A 23740-nucleotide genomic window follows, 5' to 3' on the forward strand; every position below is an offset into this window, starting at 1 on the left:
GGGCAGAAGGAGAAGGGGACAACAGAGGATGAGATGGTGGGACAGTGTTCTCGAAGCTACCAGCATGAGTTTGACCAAACTGCGGGAGGCAGTGGGAGACAGGAGTGCCTGGCGTGCTCTGGTCCAGGGGGTCACGAAGAGTCGGACACGACTAAACGACTAAACAACAACAACAATTACTTCCCTTGATCTGGATGCTCGGAAGTTATTGCTTCGAGCACATGCTTGTGTCCGGCAGGCAGACAGCTTAGACTCTCTGCAATACACCAAATAGCTCCTACAACCCCTGCTGGCTTTCCATCGCTGTCTTTTTCATTCATTGGTTTGCTTCGCTTGGGAACTTGGGACTTGTAAAATCAGAAAGCAGGATAGTCGACCGCCTCTGGCGTCTTTGCCCTGCTGCTAAACACACATGCAGGAGTTTAACTCACCTGTCTTGTGCTTGTGAGACATAGCTGCCTTCACCTCTCTCTAAGGTCTTGCCAACTAGGCACTCCCCCACACAATTTGCGGGGAGCAGCGAATATATATATATATATATATATATATATATATATATATATATGCTGCATAAATCTCCTTGGCTTTCTACGGGCACTTTACAGCTCTCAGTTTCCACCGAGGAGCGGGCATAAATAACGGGTTGGTGGGATCTGCCACCTGTCTCCTACGGAGGATTTATTTGGGTGTAAACGCAATAGATCTTGGCATGGCTGCAAGCGCTGTAAATAAGCAAAAGTTTAAGCATTGGCTGGGGACTCTTTTCGGTACGCAAACATGCACTCCAAGAAGGCCTGTCTGCTGCTGCTGCTTCTGCGGCTCCTCTTGTTATGAGCTGCCACGCACGATGCCCACCAAGTTAGAAAGCAGGCAACAGATGCTGCGAGGAATTGTACATCGCAGCTCCGCCTCTCTGATCGTGGAAAGGGTGCACAAAACAGGAGAGGAAAAGGAGAGGAAGGTGTCTTGCTTTGAGGAGCCGGGCTTGGCTGGGCTGCGGGATCTGCCGCTGTGTACTTTTTCAAGTGTTCCTTTGAGTTCACGGCTCAGGAATTTAATGATGCTGTTCGTCTTGTTTAGTGGAAGCATCTGGTATTCTGGCCTGGCTCAGCCTGGGCTTGGGTTCGCAGAGCTGGCACGGAGCTGCTTGTGATTCACAGCTTTGTGTTCCAGGAGCCATAAGAACCCTCTAATCTGCATAAGCAAAAACATAATAATGGGCCTTCTTGGATGTGACCCACCTGCCGGCTGCTGTGATGCCACAAGTTGCTCTGCAAATGTTCTAATTGCTCTCGAGGAAAAGTGGTGGCAAGTGAACGCTCACCAATAGCACAATTCCTGGGAGAGAGGGGAAAGGAGCAAGGTGTCAGAGCCTTAAAAGGCTTTTTCTCTTTGTGAGTTTGGAAGCCACCCACAGAGTCATAGTTTCAAAAGAGTGAGCATCTCTTTTGCTCACTCGTTCTGTGCCTTCTTACTTAGCAAGATTTATATGCAGCTTAATCAACACAAACCTCTAAGCAGGTTTACATAACAGACTAGAAAATCTTCATTTTAAAAGATCAATAAAATCAAAATGTAAAAACATTGTTGACTTAATATTTACCACAATATCAAAATACCCAGCAGCTTGCAATCCAAGGTTGAAATTACAGCATGTTACAATTACCTGCCCAGGTGGGCTTTAAAAGGTTTAGCACCAAAAACAGTACAGCAAAAGACACCTGTCCGGTATCAATGGGCAGGGAGTTCCAGAGATTTGGCACTGCTTCACCAAGGATCAATTCCTTGAATGTGTGGAACGAATATGATAGCCAGTGTGGTGCAGTTTTTAGAGTGTCAGAGTAGGACCTGGGAGACCGGGGTCCGAATTCTGACTCGGCCATGAAGCTCGCTGCGTGACTTTGGGCCAGTCTTTGCTACTCAGGGTAACCTGCCTCAAAGGGTTGTTGTGGGGACTAAATGAGGAGGGGGGAGAACTGCCACTTTGAGCTCCTCGGAGGAAAAGGTGGGGTGCAAATGCATTTAACAACAACATTATGTGGCACTTGTAAAGGACTCACTCCCTCCTCCATCCAGAAAAAACTCCTTAATCAAAATAAGGATTAAGGACTAAAATAAAATATTTAATAATAATAATAATAATAATAATAATAATAATAATAATAATAATAATATTAATAATAATAATATACCCTGCCCATCTGGCTGGGTTTCCCCAGCCACACTGGGTATCTTCCAACAAAATATTAAAATGCAGTGGTCTGTTAAATATTAAAAGCTTCCCTAAAAAGGGCTGCCTTCAGATGTCTTCTAAAAGTCTGGTAGTTGTTTTTCTCTGACATCTGGTGGGAGGGCGTTCCACAGGGCGGGTGCCACCACCGAGAGGGCCCTCTGCCTGGTTCCCTGTAACTTGGCTTCTCTCAGTGAGAGAACTGCCAGAAGTCAAGGGTCCGAGGATCAAGAAGCAAGGAGTCAAGAAGCCGAGGTTTAGGAATAGGGAACATAGCTGTCAGCATTTCACGTTTTTAAAGGGAAATTCCCTTATTCCGAGTACAATTCCTCACAAGAAAAGGGAAAAGTTGACAGCTATGATCAGGAAGCAAGAAGCCCAACGCAGCAAGGCAGGAAGCGTGTTGCTGTGGCAAAGATCCAAAGGGAAATGCTGACCATATATCCCTTCCCGGCTCTTGCCACCAGGTGCTGTGAGTTACCAATCAGCCTCACCTGTGCGACCGCGCCTTGCCTCTCCAGAACAAACTTAGGAAGGTCCCAGTCCTGCAGAGTCCTACTGGTCACAGGGCCCGGCTCCTGCACGCACTCCTGACAATCAGGCCAAAGGACGACCATCTAGGCCTTACCACAGCATCTAACCAGGTGCCCCAGTGGGAAGCCCATGGCCAAGAACAGCACACACCTGTTGCTTTTGAGCTAGAGCACAGGTGAGACTCTCTACCTTGCCGAGGTGGAAACTGGTCCACTGGTCCCTAGGGCTGAGTGTGCAAGAAGTCAGACTGAATGCCAAATAAAGTGACTGAATGCCAAATAAAGGCTTCTATATTTGGGGAAAGGAGGTGGGGAGAAGCAGAGACACGGAGAGAAGGAAGGCCAATGGAAGAGATGTAAAATCAGGGCCAGATGTTGAGCAGTGAGAATGATCTTCTGCAGCCTGAGCTGCCCAAGGAGGAGGGGGCTGGATCCCTCCATCTTTCACAGGCTGCAAATCAAGTTTAATCATGCTTTTTTAAGACAGACTTTAGCCAGACACAGGTGAATGGGCTCTGATAAGTTTGGCGTTGCTGAGGGAGAGTTCAGGGAGCTGGACCCAGGAGCAGGTCAGGCTTGAGCATCCTTTGCCAGCCAGGTGCCCTCCAGGTGTTTGTGACTAAAGCTCTCACTAGTTGTCCGAAATTGTGGTCCAAATCATGTGCAATGGACATCCGGCTGGAGAAGATTTGCCAAGAGGGTTTTGGTGGGATCTCCCCCCAGCCACAAAATATACACCCCAGTCTCCACGGCTAAAGGATTGCTGGCAGATGGCTGTCCAACCTCTGCTTAAAAACCTCCAGTGAATAAGAATCCACCATGTTCCAAGGGAGCCCCTGACACTGTCAAACTTCTCTTACCATCAGGAAGTCCTTCATCCTGTTCTCATAGTGGCCAACCGGATGTTGTGGGAGTCATGCAGAGCCATACCAGAGTCTTCTAATATTGCAGGGGCCCCCTGACCTTGTGACCAGCACTCCAAGCTTTACAAAGTATTGGAATGTATTGACTTTTAATGGAGTTGTGTTTCCTCTGGGCAATGACCCTATATGGTGATGGGTGGGTAAAAGCCATGACGGGATGTAGGTAACGTGAGACATTGGCAAAGGGCCATGCGACAGGAGAGAGGAGAGAACAAAGGGTAATAATAAAAGATACCGGACAGGAGAGAAGTCGAAGGAGCTGCCCTCCATCCTGAAAATATAGCTGGCTTTCTGTGTCTTTTTTCTATGCTGTGCACCATTTGTGACGGCTGGTTTCCGACAGGATGTCTCAATGGGAAACCTGCAAGCGGTGTCAGGAGTGCGTGCAGGAGCCAGGCCCTGTGACCAATAGGACTCTGCAGGACTGGGGCCTTCCTAAGTTTGTTCTGGAGAGGCAAGGCATGGCCAGTGTGGTGTAGTGGTTAAGTGGTCTCGCAATCTGGGGAACCGGGTTCGCGTCTCTGCTTCTCCACATGCAGCTGCTGGGTGACCTTGGACCAGTCACACTGCTCTGAAGTCTCTCAGCCCCACTCACCTCACAGAGTGTTTGTTGTGGGGGAGGAAGGGAAAGGACAATGTTAGCTAGATGCTTTGAGACTCCCTAAAGGGAGTGAAAGGCGGGATATCAAATCCAAACTCTTCTTCTTCTTCTTCACAGGTGAGGCCGATTGGTAACTCACAGCACCTGGTGGTAAGAGCTGGGAAGGGATATAAGGTCAGCATTTCCCTTCGGCTCTTTGCCACAGCAACACACTTCCTGCCTTGCTGTATTTGGCTTCTTGCTTCCTGATCATAGCTGTCAACTTTTCCATTTTCTTGCGAGGAATCCTATTTGGAATAAGGGAATTTCCCTTTAAAAAAGGGAAACGTTGACAGCTATGTTCCTGATCCTTGAACCTTGGCTTCGTGACTCCTTGCTTCTTGATCCTCGGACCCCTGACTTCGTTACTCCTTGCTTCTTGATCCTTGGACCCCTGACTTCGTGACTCCTTGCTTCCTGACCCTCGGACCCTTGGTTTCTTGACTCCCGGCTCTCTGACGCTTGGATTCTTGGCTTCCTGACTCCTGGCTTCTGGACCCCCGTTTCTGCTCCCACCCCGCCATCTTGCCCCTGGTCCTGACGTCCCCAGCCAGGACTTTGATCACCCTTGAACCGGACCGTGACAAGCGGGATTCAAGCACCAGAGCCCTCTCCCTTCTTGTGGCTTCCAGCAGCTGGCATTCAGAAGCATTGCTTCCTCCAGCTGTGGAGGCAGAGCATAGTTTTTGTGGCTAGGAGCCATCAGTAGCCCTCTCCCCCTCCATGAATTTGTCCAATTCTCTTTTAAAACCATCTAGGTTGGTGGCCATGCCTGCCTCCTGTGGCAGAGAGTTCCATAGTTTAACTACAAATAACTACTTTTCTTTACTCTGTCCTGCATCTTCCAACATTCATCTTCAATGGATGCCCATGAGGGATGTGATGCCACCATGACCGAGGGTCCCTTGGTGCCAGGTGGGCAGCCCCTGCCCACAAGATGTGACAGTGCCTGTGTTGCAAAAAGCATGAGACTCCGTGCCCTTCCATCGTCCTTCAAGATCCGTATGAATTATTTCCTTCCATCCCGCCGTTCCCCGTCTTGAAGAAATCAGAGGAACTGAAGGCGACAAGACCTGCCGCCCCTCAACAAAGAGACTCCCGTTTTCTTCTGGAGATTCCCCACAGTGCTATTAGCATCTCTTTACAATAACATCCCTTCTTCCTTTCTCTCCCCTTTTTTCTTTCCCCTTTTTGTCTCCCTGAGGAAGGCAAAGCTGTCATTGTGAGCTGGCAAATGAAACTCGATGAATACTGAGCAGATACTTCATTTTCAATCTCCGTCAGCAACTGGATGCAACTGGAGCTGGTCAGCGAGTGGCTGGCTGGCGTGATTAAATCCTGCTCTCCAAAGTAATCAAGTTGCACCTGTAGACGTATAGGCATGGAGCAGCCTCCTCTAGCCTGGTGCCCTCCAGGCGTTTGGCTACTACAACTCCCATCAGCTCCCTGCCAACACCGTTCATGACCAATATATTGGATAGGGGGCCACCAGGTGGGTGAAGGAAAGCTGACTTAGAAGAAGTCCAGTGGGTATCTAGTACATCCTCTGCCCAATTGCATTCAAGCAGAAGAGCAGTAATAGGGAAAGCCAGGGGAAAGCCAGAATTTGGATTGCTGTTGTTCTTGAGTCGTTTAGTCGTGTCTGCCTCTTCGTGACCCCCTGGACCAGAGCACACCAGGCACTCCTGTCTTCCACTGCCTCCCGCAGATTGGTCAAACTCATGCTGGTAGCTTCGAGAACACTGTCCCACCATCTTGTCCTCCGTCGTCCCCTTCTCCTTGTGCCCTCCATCTTTCCCAACATCAGGGTCTTTCCCAGGGAGTCTTCTCTTCTCATGAGGTGGTCAAAGTCTTGGAGCCTCAGCTTCAGGATCTGTCCTTCCAGTGAGCACTCAGGGCTGATTTCCTTCAGAATGGATAGGTTTGATCTTCTTGCAGTCCATGGGACTCTCCAGAGTCTCCTCCAGCACCAGAATTCAAAAGCATCAATTCTTTGGCGATCAGCTACCCAACAATAAAAAAGCATATACTAAATGCTGAAAATGAAAATAAAAAACAGCAATAAAATAATAGCAACCAAGGTTGCAAATCACTGAGAGCTTAATGGGTTGATGTTAGCATACTGTTAGCATGTGTTGCTGTGATATTGGCCCTTCCTGTCATGTACAAAATCTCCAGGGAGTTCCACAGTTTAACTATGGAAAGAAGGACTTCATTTTATCTGTCCTGATAAAAGGGGAATGAAATGCATGGACCATCCAGCCGTTTTTGCTTCCTTTGCAATTATATTTCTACTTTGAATATAGTAACCTGTCTTGATTGATCATAAAAACTAAAATCTGTGGAACACCCTCCCATCAGATGTCAAGGAATTAAACAATTATCTGACTTTTAGAAGACATCTGTCTAATGTTTTTCAAATTTTTTTATGTGTTGTAAGCTGCCCAGAGTGGCTGGGGAAACCCAGCCAGATGGGCATGGTAATAATAATAATAATAATAATAATAATAATAATAATAATAATAATAATAATAATAATAAATTTATCTTTGACCAATGGAGCAAGGGGAATGGAGACGAAGTACAGGAAGGGCTGAGCCCAGAGTTTTGGATATTGCAGTTGCTGAAGGTGATCACTCTCCACTTCCTTTCCTAAGATTATCTCATTGCTTTTTGAAAAGCCCCAAAGTCAACATTTCTTGAAAGCTGATACTATTTTTGCCTTACACAGTGGCGTAGCGTGGGTTGTCAGCACCCGGGGCAAGGCAAGTAATTTGCGCCCCCTAACCCGTGGATTTGCGCCCCCTAACCCGTGGATTTGCGCCCCTAACCCTAACCCCCAGATGTTGCGCCCGGTGCGGCCGGCCCCCCCTGCACCCCCCACGCCACGCTACGCCACTGGCCTTACAAAAGGCTCAGGCTCAGAGGAGTTCAAGAGAGACTGGAGGCAGGAAATGGCAGCGTTGCCCCCTTCTTCCTGGCTATAAAAAATGTATTTATGTATTTATTCCATTCCCTCCAACGTTTCAGTGATGAAAACAGGAACTATCTTGTGCACTGTAGAGCACCCCTCTTCTCATACGGAGGCTCCCTCATTAAGTGCTCGGCCCGTCTTGTCACTCTGCATATTGCCAAAAGGTCTTCTCTGGCTTTTGCAAAACACGTTTGTTTATTTTGCAAGAACCAGAAGCTGGCAGCCTTAGGAAACTGTCCTAAGCCGTCTCCCTCTCTCTGAAGCACCCCTTCCTCCCCAGACTCACTATCCTCTTCTCTGTCTTCTGAGGAGGACTCAGTACTGAGCAGTGGAGATCGTTCCCTGTATCCTCTAATTCTTTCCTCCCTCGCTGCCTGCAGTTCCCTGACAGGTGGCCAGCGATCTCCTCCCATGATCGGGGAGAACGGATTGTGTGAACTTTTTTTTATTTCTTTCCCTCGTTATACTGTTTACAATTGTTCCATTATGAACAACTGGAGTTCTTACTCCAATTAAGACACATCTTAATGCCGATGGGCATTTGGTAGAGGAGAGACCTGATTGCTGTTCCGGCTATTAGCAAACGGTATTCAGGGATTTGTCGTTTTTATGGATTTTGTGTGTCTTTATCTATCTGCCTTTGTGTAAATCGATCAGTGGCTTGTGCAAAAAATCATCTAAATTAATGCATGGTCACTCCACCGACTGCAAACTGGGGAAAATATTTTCAAGGAATCATAGAGTTGGAAGGGATCATAGGGGTCATCTAGTCCAGCCCCCTGCAATGCAGGAATATTTTGCCCAACGTGAGCTTCAAATCCACAGCCTTGAGATTAAGAGTCTCATGCTCTACGAACTGAGCTAAGAGCTAAGAGTTCTGCATCTGGAAGTCGTAGATACTCAATGAAGCTAAATGTTGGAAGATGCAGGAGAGGTAAAATAAAGTTCTTCACACAATGCAGAGTTAAACTGTGGAACTTCCTCCCACTGGAGTTGGTGATGACCACTAACTTGGGTGGCCTTAAAAGAGGATTGGACAAATTCACAGAGGGGGCTATCAATGGCTACTAGCTGTGATGGCCTGGGACTCAGGCTCGGACTCAGAACCAGTGGAGTCTCAGTCTGCACCAGATCCTTTGCCTCAGGCATCACCTGAATCAAGTCTGGGGCCTGATCCTGAAGAGTTCCAGTCTGCACAGGTTCCCCTGCAACAAACACCAGCTGGGCCGAGTCAGGGGCCTGAGCCTGCCCTGGCTCCAGATGTGGGGATGACCTCGTTGCCTTCAGCTGGGCCATCACTTACAGCTGCTCCACTACCAGTCGGGTCAGGGGAGGCTGAGGCGGCCCCTGGGTCTAGTAACCCTCCAACGTCTCCCGAGTTGCAGAGACTCATTTCTGAGAGAAGGAGAGACCTGAGTACTCGCAGGAGGAGTGCTCGCCTTCGGGCGAGACAGGGAGGTGAGTCACCGGGGGATCAGGACCGGCTGTTACCCCAACCCCGCCCCAGGTTGCGGGAGCAACATTGCTGTATGCCAGATCCTGTCTGAGATCCTGTACTTGTCCTTGCCTGGTTTCCTGCCTTGACCCTGTTGGACTGACTCCTAGCAGGACCTTCAGATTCTGGACCGGACCTGGACCGTGTTTCATGGGTTACTGCCGGGCCCAGCACACTAGCCAGGATGACTATGCTTTGCCTCCACAGTTAGAGGCAGCGATGCTTCTGAATATCAGCTGCTGGAAACCACAGGAAGAGAGAGAGCTCTTGTGCTTGAATCCTGATTGTGGATTTCCCAGAGGCTTCTATTTGGCCACTGTGAGAACAGGATGCTGGACTAGATGGGCCATGGGCCTGATCCAGCAGACTGTTCTTAGGCTCTTATCTTCATGCTCTTAAGAGTGGTTGCCAGAAAACGGCTCTTGGAATCTCTCCTACCCAAAACAACTCCTTTTCCCTCCGCTGTGGATGGTGGCATTTTCTGCCTGTCGTTTCCAAACACCACTCCATTTCAACAGAACCACAATCTCCACTAGCCAGCATCTTGGGCTTGAATCCAGTCCGCACTTCTTCCTCCAGTTCCTTCTTTTCAGTGTTCCTTCTCTCTGGGCAACGGCAGTCCTTTATTCTCTTGCTTCTGCTGGGATTCCCCAGGTATCATTGCTCTGGAATTAAACCTCCGCATTGGCCTTTGCGTGGTGCTCATAATGTTTCCTCTAATCTTCTTGTAATTATCCCCCATCCCCAAGTGAGCTCCCATCTCTGCCTTTGCGTCTCTGACACCGGAGTTAATGGGCAATGCATTCTGTTCTCTCAATTGCTTGGGAAGATTTTTAACAGATTTAGACCCCAGCAGACCTATCCTGTGCCCCTCTTTCTCCAAAGAAGAGCTGTTCCCATGTTTCATCACTTATCCTGACCTAATTGAGGTCTGCTTCATATGTAAGGCTCACAGCGTTGAAGGCCACAGCATTGTTGCACGCACCCAAATCTCTGTGCAGAATTTCTGTGCTTATCCAGGGTTCAGTTTCCTTGGAAAGGAGATCAGTGGAAGCTCTGGTGCAATCAGGTTACCGTATTTGTCACTCTATAGGACACACTTTCTCCCCTCCAAAAATTAAGGGGAAATGTGTGTGCGTCCTATGGAGCGAATGCAGGCTTCTTGGCTTCAGCGATAGCAACATGAAGCCTCCGAAGCGCAGATGGAGCGTTCCCTCTGCGCTCCGGAGGCTTTGCGTTGCTTTTGCTGAAGCCTGGAGAGCGAGAGGGGTCGGTGCACACTGACCCCTCTCGCTCTCCAGGCTTCAGGGATAGCCGCCTGAAGCCTTCAGAGGGCATTGCGAGTTCCCATTGCACTCCAGAGGCTTCAGGTTCCTTTTGCTGAAGCCGGGAGAGCAAGACTCTCCTGGCTTCAGCAGAGAGGGAGAGCTGTGCAGCGCCCCTTCAGCGAAGCAGGAGAAGAAATGGAAGGGGCTCCATTTCTCCTGCTGCTTTGCTGAAGAGGCGCTGAGCAGAGAGGGGAAATTTTTTTTTCTTGTTCTCCCCCTCTAAAACAAGGTGCGTCCTATGGTCGGGTGCATCCTATAGAGCGAAAAATACGGTATATGGTCTTATTAGCCCATATATGCAACCGGAGCAAGACACACCTCTGTGTCTCCGGCTTCCAGCATCAGGTCAGCTCTCACACACAGCTCTCACATACCCACAACCCCTCTTGGTCTATCATTCTCTATCCTAGGATAATGTGGCATCCAGCCAGAGCACATAGCTAGACTGTGGAACTCACTGCCACAAGATGTGACCACCAGCTTTGGAAGGGGGTGGGACAACTTCAGGGAGGTGGAAAGTTCTATCAACAGCTGTTGGTCTGATGGAGTACAGCTCTTCAATTGCTTTCTTGTGGTCTTTCCCCCCACTTTGTCTGCTGCATTTAGTAAAATGAAAGAACAGGAAACAATAACAACACATTCTGCTTGTGCTCTTAACCATACCGGGCTCAGGTCAGCGTTTGCCTATGGACTCAGTTCTGTGGGCAGGCTTGCAAAGCTTTTGCCTCTCAGTCTGTCAGCAAAAGCATCTGTAAAATAGGAATAAGTGTGATCAGCTTTGCAGTATTAACGGCGAGCAAAAACGGTGAAGTTTTTGATAAAAACCAGCCATTCAATTATAAACATTTGCCAAGAAAGTGATGCGATGCTCTCTTGATTCCATCGTGTGGAGATTTTGGCTTTGCTGGTAGAATCCAGGTGGACCCAAATGAAAGGAAACAGCGAGGCGGTTGATGTCTATGGGAGGCAGAGGAGAGGGCTCCCCTGAACTTTTTTGGGACTGATCTGCACGTTCCTTTTTTTGCCCTCTTGAAAGCGGCACGGAGGTCTGGTGATAGCATGCAGCCCAGATGTATCCTTTCTTCTCGCTGTGCTTCTGAGACGGATTCCCCCCACCCTTTCTCAAGATGCTGAATTATGATCTGAGGCAGACAGAGCAGTCAAAAGGCGATTCCAAGCTCTTGTTTTTTGGAGGGTAGGGATATATCATCGTCACTCATCCCTCTCTCTTTCCCTTTTGATGTCTGAAATCGCCAGGCTCCTTGGCTTCATGGCAATACCTCTGGGCAGCCTTCCCCAACCTGGTGCCCATCCAGACTACAACTCCCATCAGCCCCAGTAGGCATAGATTCAGAGTGCAAGCAGGTGGCCAGGGAAGGGTTAAGCACTCCCAAAATACTTGTTTACAAAGCTATTGTACTACCAACCTCACTGTATGCTTGTGAAACATGGACCACTTATAAACGCCATCTCCAACTCCTTGAAAGATTCAATCAACGGTGTCTCTGAAAAAAATTGCACATCACTTGGGAAGACAGGCGAACTAATGCCAGTGTACTGGAAGAAGCAAAGATCACCAGTGTTGAAGCAATGATTCTTCAACGTCAACTTCGTTGGATGGGTCATGTTGTGTGGATGCCTGATTATCGTCTTCCAAAGAAACTAGTCTATTCCAAACTTAAAAATGGAAAGCGTAATGCTGGTGGTCAACAAAGGAGGTTCAAAGACTGTCTCAAGGCAAGTCTAAAAAAATTAGTATAAACACCAACAATTGGGAAACACGGGCCTGTGAGTGCTCCAATTGCAGAACAGCCTTTACCAAAGGTGTCATGGGCTTTGAAGACACTCGAACTCAGGATGCAAGGGAGAAACGTGCTAAGAGGAAGGCATGCTTGGCAAATCCACACCTTGATCAACTCCCACCCGTAAACCAATGTCCCCACTGTGGAAGGATGTGTGGATCCAGAATTGGCCTCCACAGTCACTTATGGACTCATTGTTCAAATCATGTTCATGGAAGACAATCTTACTCGGCTAGGAGGGATCGAAGAAGAAGAAGAAGAAGAAGAAGAAGAAGAAGAAGAAGAAGAAGAAGCACTCCCTTCATGGGAGCATATGGAGCTGACTGAGTCAGATTATTGTCCCACCTACCTTAGTATTGCCAACAATGACTGGCAGATAATAATAATAATAATATTTTTTTATTTATACCCCACCCATCTGGCTGGGTTTCCCCAGCCACACTGGGCGGCTTCCAACAGAACACTAAAATACAATAACCTATTAAACATTAAAAGCTTCCCTAAACAGGGCTGCCTTCAGATGTCTTCTAAAAGTCTGCTAGTTGTTTTTCTCTTTGACATCTGGTGGGAGGGCGTTCCACAGGGCGGGTGCCACCACCAAGAAGGCCCTCTGCCTGGTTCCCTGTAACTTAGCTTCTCGTAGCGAGGGAACCGCCAGAAGGCCCTCGGTGCTGGACCTCAGTGTCCGGGCAGAACGATGGCAGAGGTTCTCCAGCTTTTCAGGTTTCTCCCAGCCCAACTTGGAGATGTCAGGAACTGAACCTGGGACCTTCTACAGTACATGGAAAGCAGATGCTCTAACCACTGAGCTATGTCTGCTCCGTTCCTCATCCGATGGTCCTTTGCAAGAGAAAGAAAAAACCTGCTGAGGCTGAACTACATGTGGTTCCTCTTTGATGTGTGATTTCCCCAGGACATTCTCCTTTTAACAAAGTTTTGAATCTAGCAGGCAGCTGAAAACTCCTGGACTCAGTGTAGCCAAATTCCTTCAGGGGGAGAGTCCCTGCGGTTGTGCAAAGAGGTGTGTTCATGCCCTGGTCTCTGGTCTCCTTCCTGGGGTCAGTTGCATTGATAGAGACCGAGGCGTGTCGGCAAAGATAACACCATGTCTCTGTTCCCGTCAAGGTGCAATTTATGACTTGAACTGTGAAGAGAGGATGGTGTGAGCCATAAATCAGCTTCGGAGAGAAAGTGTCTTGTCGCGTTACGACGCCAGCTCCTCTCTTGTAGCGCTGCCAGTACAATGTAATTTGAAATGTTTAACCAGGGAGGATGCCCTGCCACACTCATATATTTAATTCCCCCAAAGACGGTGGTTTCATCTTGTTTTTGTTTAAGGAGAAAACAGTTCACCTCTTGAACGGGACCAACAAAATAATCTCCGACAAACCAACTTTCCAATTAAAAAGGGGGATGGAGGGAGGAAAAGCACTGAATCTCAGCTTAGTAGAAAGGTAGAATATGGATATATTAAATGATGATAAACCCCCTCTCATCATCTCTCTCTCCCTTCCTGGGACCTCAGGGAACTGCTACTGGTCTAAATGAGGCAAGTTGATTCAACGCTTTAATTCACAGAATCATAAAAATGTAGAGTCGGAAGGGATCCTAAGGGTCATCTAGTCCAACCCTCTGCAATGCAGGAATTTCAACTAAAGCTTCCAACCCCTGCTTAAAAAACCTCCAAGGAAATAGACTCCACTGCCTTCCAAAGCTCAGGGACGCGGGTGGCGCTGTGGGTTAAACCACAGAGCCTAAGACTTGCCGATCAGAAGGTCGGCGGTTCGAATCCCTGTGATGGGGTGAGCTCCCATTGCTCAGTCCCTGCTCCTGCCAACCTAGCAGTTCAAAAGCACATCAAAGTGCAAGTAGATAAATAGGTACTGCTCCGGTGGGAAGGTAAACGGCGTTTCCATGCGCTGCTCTGGTTTGCCAGAAGCAGCTTAGTCATGCTGGCCACATGGCCAGGAAGCAGTATGCCGGCTCTCTCGGCCAGTAAAGTGAGATGAGTGCTGCAACCCCAGAGTCAGTCATGACTGGACACAGAAAATCGCACCTGTGCAGAAGCGATTTCCGGAGCTGCGGAAGAGAGTCCCCGCGCCACGCAATGCTGGTTTGGCACAGTGTGTAGGGACTCGCTGAGTGGGTGGCTCAGTTCAGGGGCAGCTTGAGGGCCGGTTAAACGGCCCCCGTGGGCCGCTTCCGGCCCATGGGCCGCAGGTTGGGGACCCCTGGCCTAGGGAGTCAGATATCACAAAGGATGCCAGGGTAACTGTGTGTTTGGGGAGACAGGAAAAGGGAGTTTTGAAGTGGGGGCTTCTGGGCTGAAGGAGGAGGAAGCAAGGCTGAGTTCCATCTTGCTAGAGCACATGTACAAGTTCAACAGGGCTTTGCAGTGTTGCTATTTTGTTAATGTTGTTAATGTTGTTTTATAGATATGAATGCTGTCATACTTTGTGAATCCTATAATATGACTTTTGGTGTAACTGTCATGTTTAGCTTATTCTTTAGTTGTTTTGTTAATAGTGTTACATAGATGGCAACTGTTTTATTTGGGATTGTTTTACTGATGATTTGCTAAGTATTCAATATGATTTATGCTGTATTCGTGATGTTCCGTTATGTCATTTTTATCTTTTGTTTGTAAGCCACTTTGGGATTTATTTGAATAAAATGCGGCATAGAAATAGAAAGGGGAAAAAATATTGGAGAAGGAGGCAAAAAGTTGCCTGCAATGCCTTGGCTCATGCTGTAAGATCTGGACTCCCTCCCTGCAGACTGAAGGTGTAAATAGCTGAATAAACCCTATTTCTTAAAGCAGGACAGTCTCTGCCATGTCTTCTGTTCTCCAATGGGACACAGACCCTGCATGTGTGCCGGGGACCCCATGGGCTCTTGCCACCGCTTGGCCAGAGAGGTGCAAGTACCAAGATTTTGTAACAATATCCTCTTTAAGTTGTAGTGCCCAGAACTTGACACAGTTACTGGATGTAAGGTAAGTTTGTATAGTGCACAGTTGTGAAAATTTGTGCTCAATAGACCAGGGGAGCTGGGAATCTAGCCTCTTAGGAGCTATTCATTCAGTTTCAAAGGGGTGTGGTAGCTGCTCTCCCACTGCTAGATAAATCCCGGCCTCTCCAATAATGTCAAAAGGATGACATTTAGATTGTGGCCCTGTGGGCAGGAAATCACCTTTTCAAAAAATTTATGGAACAAGGCCTCATAATTTAAGGCACTTTATATAAAATATATATAGATTATGGGGTTAGGTGACCAAGTAAGCAGTCATGGTGACAGTCAGATCATAAAAGGACCGTGTCACCCGCTAGATTGACATTCCTGGAGGGTGCGGGATTCGGAAAACAAGTGCCAATATCAGAACAGCCCATGTGGGCTGCAAGAGTACTTTGACACAGAACCTTTGGGAAAGAGGTGTGAGGCTCTGGCAGGGTCCTAGAGACCTCCCTCTAGGCTTTGGGAAGTGGGGTGGAGAACTATAGGACTGTCAGAGTCCTCAAACCTCCTTCCTAAACCCAGTGCCTCCTTACTCCTTGCCTTAGTCAAGTGGCAAATGTATGTGTATGACGCAACCCTCAAAGAACAGACTTGAACAACTCGGTCTACATTTGCATCTGTAATAAGAGCATCATTTTTGGCTATACCAGAGTCTCTTCCAGAGAGTTGCCAATTCCAGCTGCCTTGCAGGAAATGAGGTCAGGGCACGGGGTGCTAGATTTTGACATATGGCTGTCTCTACCACAATTTCCCAGCGGCAGCAGGTTCCACAGATCTGTTATGCACAGAGGCAGAGAGCAAAGATTTCCTCTTGCCCCTTCCAAACATGGCCCATGTGTTTCATTGGTGACCTTGACCCCTCTCACCACTGCCAATTCATCTCGCAGGATGGAGAGGAGGAACAGCTGTTTTCCATTAACGTCTGCCAGGCCACTCATTATTTGATTAACCTCCAACTTAACCTCCTTCACAGGTTTAAAACAAAACCCTGGGAAGTATGTCTTGGGTTGATGCTGGGTGCTGAAAAGATCTGTTCCGTTCTCTCTTCATTTGGGAGAAAATCTTCCACTTTTATTAGGAATATGGATGGGCTGCCTGAGGTCACTTGGAATTAGTGTATTTTTTAAGCTGCTGATAACCTTTCCTTATAACTCAGCTTGCTGTGTGTGCTTTATCTATAAGGTTCCCATGCTTTTCGTAATGCATAATCAACTTAAAGAATCCACTACCAGAAGATGAAGTGATGTCTGCAGGCTTAAATTAGGGGTGGGAGAGGTCTATGTTTGGTCTGCAATTTTAAGTGAATCAACCTGACTTACAACTCCTGGGCAAATGCAAGAATTGGAACATAACCGCCCTTTGGAATTTGCACGTCTCCAACTTTTTTGATCTGGTTCTCAGCTCAGAAAATGGACCAAAATGCATTGCAGAATGTGTATTGAAATAAAATACATTTTAAGGCACAGGATCCATACTTAAATATGTACCACATGCAGGTAATGATAGGGTAAAAGGTAAAGCTAAAGGACCCCTGACAGTTAAGTCCAGTCCCACTCACGTACGACCATGGGGTTGCGGGCGCTCATCTCGCTTTACTGGCTGAGGGAGCCGATGTTTGTCCGCAGACAGTTTTTCCGGGTCATGTGGCCAGCATGACTAAGCCACTTCTGGTGAAACCAGAGCAGCACACAGAAATGCCATTTACCTTCCTGCCACAGTGGTACCTATTTATCTACTTGTACTTTTTGGCGTGCTTTCGAACTGCTAGGTTGGCAGGAGCTGGGACCGAACAACAGGAACTCACCCCGTCGCGGGGATTCGAACCACCAACCTTCTGATTGGCAAGTCCTAGGCTCTGTGGTTTAACCCACAGCGCCACCTGCATCCCTTGATAGGGTAGCCAATTTCAAATATCTAGGGCTGTCCCATGAAGGAGGAGCAAGCTTGTTTTCTCCTGCTCCACAGTGCAGGACCAAAACCAATGGATTCAAAGGATGAGAAAGGAAATTCTGACTAAACAGTAGGAAGGTCTGAGGGTTTGACAGTGGAACAGATGACCTTGAAAGGTGTTGGATTCATGAATTGTGGGGGGGGGGTTGACTGGATGGCCTTTGATGTTTCTTCCAACTCTACAATTCTGTGATTCTAAGTTTACATCCAGATTTTTTACAAAGAGCAAATTCACAGATTAGCATGGATATACGACTGACCTATCTTATGAACCAACACATGCAAAAATGACACAGACTGTAAAGTGATTGACAGTCCATCCCTAACTTAGATGAGATCCGCCAATTTTATTTGTCGTAGAACCTCCATGTTCAGAGGTACTATATCCCTGATGCTGCAGAGAAACAGGGGCAGGCAATTGCTGTCCTTCTTTCCTTGTGAGCTCCCCAGAGGTCACCCAGATTCCAGACCACATCAGAGGCTCCCAAACTTTTTCTGACCCCCACTCCCTTGGTTCCATAAACTCATTCCCGGTGCCCCCTACCCAACTCTATGAAAAGCTTTACTCTGAGTATCTGTTTGCATGACTCACTAAAGAAGATAATAGCAGAGTAAAATTCAGCGAGGAATATTGCATGAACAGTATTTTTACGCATCCTTTCTAACAAAAACATAAGGGTGCAGGAAATTTATAGCATAAAATATGTGTTTATAACTACTTAACCAAACATGCAAAAACTTCCAAGTACCGCAGATGTACAGTTACTACTTTATAAGATAATCAATGGCTGTTACCAATAATTGGCTATCTTCTGACAACTCAGAAACGTAAATGCAAACATGATGAAATGAAATACCTTTGAAAGTGATAGGAGCAGTAAAACTTCAAATGGGAAGCAAGGAAGGAGATTTGCTCTAGGGATTTGCCCCATCGTAAATAAGTGATCAACACGCTTGGAGAGACCCGTTTCTGGTGCTCCCCCAAATAACCCCACTACCCCCCTGAAGGTGGCATTGCCCAGTTTGAGAACCCCTTCACTCGATGGACTTTGAGTCTGGTCATGGCACAGCTCCCCGTCTCCTGCTCATTTCTCAGTTTGCTTCAGCTTCCCAGCCTTTTTGTTTCAGGGCCATCCTCTCCTCCCCAGCCTCAAACTATCTTCGCCTTTTCACTCTCTGTACTGTATTTCAAAGCAATGCTGTAAGTAGGAAAGGAAATTCCCTCCAGGGGACTGTAAATTTGCTCTTGCTGCAGCTTCACACTTATTTCATCTGGCCTGTTTCGCCCCAAACCAGCCCAAACTGCAGAGAGTCAGAGAATCAGAGAATTGTAGACTTGGAAGGGACCCAAGGGTCTTTGAGTCCAACCCTCTACAATGCAGGAATCTCAGCTAAAGCATCCCTGACAGATGGCCAGCCAAGCTCTGCGTAAAAACCTCCAAGGGAGGAGAGTTCAGCATCTTCCAAGAAAGTCCATTCCGCTGTCAAACAGCTCTTACTGTCATAAAGTTCATGTTTAGTCGGAATCTCCTTCTTTAAAACTTGAATTCATCGGTTTGAGTCCTACCCTCCAGAACAGGAGAAAACAGGCTTGCTCCATCTTCCATGTGACATCCTTTAAGATAAGGTTACCAGATTTTTTCCAATGAATCTGGGGACATTTCCCCAGATATTATTATTATTATTATTATTATTATTATTATTATTATTATTATTAATTTACTATTATAAATTATTTATTTATTTATTATTTCTTATATTTATTTATTTATTTATTTATTTATTATTTATTTCGTGGTTATTCCGTGGCTGCTTTGCTGTCCCTGACATCCAGCTGCCAGCCCACTCCAGGGCAGGGAGGGCTGCCAAGGGAGATTCTTGGGGCTTGAAATTTGCAGGTTGCACGTGGTCCCCCTGCTAGCAACGCCCTGGGATGTTGTTGCTAGGAGTGACCCTGGCAGGGTCGTTGCTGGAGTGACTGGATCTGCCATCTGGACACTGGAATCGAAGATGGATAGACCATCACATTCCCCACTCTCCCCATTAGGCAATTGTAGATTTCACAAGAGGGCTGCCTGACTAGGACTTGAACCCCTGCGCCGATTTTTAACTACCTTATAATAAGGTTACCAGATTGTTTTCAATGAATCCAGGGACAGTTTAAATAAATAAATACCACACGTTTGGGATGTTGATGCTGCAGCGATGGCGGTGGCAGAGGGGTGGCCGCCACCTTGACCTCAACCACCACGTTTCCCCTTCCTCCAAGGCTTCTATCTCCTTTCTCCATGAACCTGGGCAGCCCCTGAGTTGTTGGTTCGGTGGTGGGGAAGCGGTGCGCGTTGGGTCAGGCATGGAAGGTGGCAAGGCTCGGGCAGCGCGATGCCTCCCTTCCCATCAGAGTAGCCCCAATCCCATTCCTACTTGCGTGCAAGGAGGAGGGGGCAGGGATCCCTCAACTGGGAAGGGAGGCTTCCCGTTGCCTAACTGAGAGATCCCTACCCCTTCCTGCTTGCACACAAGCTCTGATAGGCAGCATGAAGCCTCCCTTCCCAGCTGAGTTGCTGGGGTCAGGGAAGGTGGAGGCAGCCCGGAAGCTGCATCTTTGAGCCCCTGCACCACCATCATATGGGGACTTCTGAGCAGCTCCTGAAGCCAGCCAGAGCCAACTGCTCCATGCTGCTAAGACTGCCGCTGCTGCATTTCCCTGGGACATTAGATGAAATCCGGGGACATTCCAGGGATGGAATTTCTCCAGGGACTTATTCGCAAATCCGGGGACTGTCCCCGGGAAACAGGGACATCTGGTAACCCTACGTTAAGATATCTGAAGATGGCTCTCATATCTCCTTTCAGTCTCCTCTTTCCCAGGCTAAACATTACCAGCTCCTTCAACCATTCCTCATCAGGCTTGGTTTCCAGACCCTTGATCATGTTGGTCGCCCTCCTCTGCACACCTTCCAGCTTGTCAACATCCTCCTTCGACTGGACACAGGACATTATAATCCTGCAAAGCCCCCTTCTATGCTAAGATCCAAACAGGGAAAGAGCCCTGTTCATTCTGAACGGGCAACATGAGTAGACTAGACAGTGATGGATGAAAGGTTGCAGAGAACAACCTTATCTCCCCCCCCATTTTTTTATTCATTTTTCTTTTTCATTCATTACATACATCTCATATTCATAACATTTCCTATGCATTCCTTCCTCCCTCCCCTCCTGGGCTTCCCCCAACTTCTGCTTCTGTTTTGTTTCTCCTTTCACCCACTTTGCTGCCCTTTTAAAAGGAAAAGCTACTAATAACATATTTATACAATAACATCAAACCTAAAAACATAAAAATAAATACACCATATTATTTCGCTATTTTCTACACATTTTCTAATACTAACGATGTGAATGTTTATTTAAATCCTGCCATCAAGTCTATAGACTTCCTTTGTTTCTGCAAGTATAATATAAATGGTTCCCATTCTTTTTCAAAGTCACTGTTGTCTTTTCCTCTTCATCTGTCTGTCATTTTTGCCCGTTCTGCATAGTTCATCAACTTCTCTTGCCGTTGTTCTTTAGTTGGTATTTCTCCAGTCTTCCAATTTTGCGCGATGAACGTTCTTGCTGCTGTAGCGGCATGGTTGCAGAGAACATGACCAATCTAGCTCCACACTGGTCCACACTGACCAGAAGCAGCTCCTCAGAGTTTCAAAGAGGTGGCGTTGCCAAACCTACTTGGAGATGTTTTAGGGATTCAACCTGAGATCTTCTGCATGCAGAGCAGCTGCCCTGTGGCTGAGCTGGAGCCCTTTCCAGAATTAACATGGCAACCAAACGTTTTTAAGAAAGGAGGTGGTGTGTGGCAAATGCTATCCCTCAGCCAGCTCCTTCCATGGGAGAAATGAATGGCTTTCACTTCCCCGAGGATCCAGCAGCTGCTAAGAGGAACAAAGCCCCTTCCTTTGTTCCTCTAGTGTTTTGTGAAGATGGGTAAATTCATAATTGCTTTTCCTTTTGTTCTCAACAGCTCACGTTATGGGCCTGACAGGGTAATTTTGCTTTAGCAACTTGCAAATAGTTGGGAAGAGACAATAAAATAAAATTAAATGTCTCAGAGAAGGAGATGATTTGGCCTCCTGGGCCACCTAATTTCCGCCCCTCAAATGCAGATATCGCCCCCCACCCACCCAAAGCCCTGCTTTGTTTGACTGATAAGTCCTCACTCTGGCCCACCCCCAGACTCCCCCCAGCCGCAGAATTTAGGCTTGCTCCTGAGATCTCATCAGAGATAAGACGTTGTATTTGCATATCATAAAGGAACAGAGATTCTGGTGCCACCTTGAACAAACGTTATTGCCATCAAACCCTTAAGGAAGGCTCAAGACACAAGACTGACAGGGGGAAAGGTTATATTTACTAAAATATAAGAATAACAACAATGAAGATCCACAGGGGGTGGGGAAACCAATTGAGAAGATTAAACCAAATAGCCAAATCAACATGGACTGAGCAGAAAATATTCCTAATAAGACAAGGATACTCTCCCTCCTTTCTTCTGGGCATATTTCCAGGTAGCACCAGTGACCCCACAGAAAGGATTGGAAAGAACTCTTCCTCTTTGCCCCATGGATCCTGGGTCTGAGAATCAGACAAGTGCACACTATTGCCCCAATGGTTTGATGTTCACCTTGGCATGCATTAACCTCCGGGTTAATATGCTGATAATGATGGCAGACAGGATCAGATCCCAAAGCGGGCAGGGTCACTGTCCTTCTCTGTTCCAGTCCTACAGGACAAGGCACGTCAGGAGCTGCAGAACCATGGACAGCTCCAAGCGAGCAATTTGCTCCAGCAACCTTCCCAGACGGAGCCTTTTCCTGCCTCTGCTCCCTTGTGGATAACTTCAGATTCCCAAAGTGCCAACCCTCTGGGCTGAAGATGGGTATTTCTCTGTCCCACAACCTCTCACTTGGTGCATGCCCTGCGCTCCTGGACCAGTAAGACCCTGTTTGAGGCATTTGGTTCTTCAGAAAAGAGGAGCCAAAATGATCGAGGGGATGGAACGACTCTCCTGTGAAGAAAGGTTGCAGTGTTTGGGACTTTTTATAGAGAAAAATGGTGAGTAAGAGGTGACATGATAGAAGTTTATAAAATGAGGCATGAGGGAGGCAGAGAAAAGGGATAGAAAAAGGTTTTTTTCTCACTTATAACACTAGAACTTCCAAACATCCAATGAAGCTGAATACAGTGGTACCTCTGGTTGCGAACGGGATCCATTCCGGAGGCCCGTTCGCAACCTGAAAGGAATGCAACCCGCATCTGCAGGTTGCGATTCGCCGCTTCTGCGCATGCACGTGATGTCATTTTGCGTGTCTGTGCATGTGCGAGCGGTGAACACAACCTGAAAGCACTCAACCTGAAGCAAAAGTAACATGAGGTATGACTGTATTAGAAGGCTCTGGACAAATCAGAAAAAAGTCCTTCACACAGCTCAGACTTAAACTATGGAACTCACTCCCACAGGAGTTTGTGATGACCACCAACTTGGATGGCTTCAAAAGAGGGTTGGACAAATTTACAGAGGAGAGGGCTGGTGATGACTACTAGACATGATGGCTATGCTTTGCTTCCACGGCTGGAGGAAATAATGCTTCTGGACATCAGTAGCTGGAAAACAGGAGAGGAGAGGACTCTTGGGCTTGAATCTTGCTTCTGGGTTTCCCCAAAGGGGCATCTGTTCAGTCACTGCGAGAACAGGATGCTGGACTAGATGGGCCATTGTTCTGATCCAGCAGGGTCTTCTCATGTTCTTATGGTTCCTCGGCCTCAGTGGAAGATCCCTGTGAAGGTCCTGTATCTGCATCTACAGGTCCCAGAGGTATAGGAGGTGCTTCCCTGGGCTCCTGACCATCAGCCCTCAACTCAGAGCCCTGAACCTGGTCCAGTTCCTTAGCTGGAGACTTTACAGCCTCTGAGTTTTGATTGCTACTGGACTCTGAGGCCATTCTCCCTCTTTCCCTCTGACATCCCATTTTTTCTGTCCACCCTCCTCACCAACACACAAGCAGCCTGCTAGGGGTGGTGGACAGATCACTCTTGCCAGTGGCTTGAACTAATAACCTCCAAAGTTTTTGTATTTTTAATGGGACCAAGGTAGCTGAATGGAGGGCCAGAGGTTTCCCAGCCTATTTTAAAATTTTGATTTGTTTATGGATGGAATTTTTCCTGCAGATCAATGAACTGTTAGGACAAGCATAGCTTTTTAAAAATAGAATAATTTATTTGGAAAGGCATTTTTATAAATACATAAAGGCTGGAAGCAACGGCGCAGTTGAAACACCTATCAGAATAATTTTTAAATAGCTAATAATGCCACTGGCCAGTTCTGTGCTAACAAGCTGTCATATTAATTACCAATGAACTTTATTTAGAATCATTCAAGAGACATTTCCACACAGAGCAGAACAGCAGCAGTTAGGGGATTAATCAGCTCTTGAACCTGGGAAGAGAGAGGGATGCCCCCTTCTCGAGTGCCGTGGGTCTGACTCTGCTCAGTGTGGGTTGGGGGAAAGGTTGGCTGCAGGTCTCATGCAGACTCTGCCTCCTGGCCTCATTCAAATGTGAGCACCTGGATCTCGCCTGCTGCCCATCTTCTGATAGCTCCCGGAGCCCCCTCATGTGAGAATCACAAATGCTACGACTTCAAACCCAAAGCGTTCCGTGTGATGCTGCCTTTGTCTCGTGTGCCTCCTTTGCATGCTCACAAAACCAAAGATTTCAAAGCCTCCTTCTGTCTCCCCCCCTCCATCTTTTGCATATGTCCTTTTGCAGAAATCTTGATGTGATCCCTTCATGTCTG

Source organism: Podarcis filfolensis (genome assembly GCF_964270895.1).
Source record: "Podarcis filfolensis genome assembly, chromosome: 11".
NCBI classification, from domain to species: Eukaryota; Metazoa; Chordata; class Lepidosauria; order Squamata; family Lacertidae; genus Podarcis; species Podarcis filfolensis.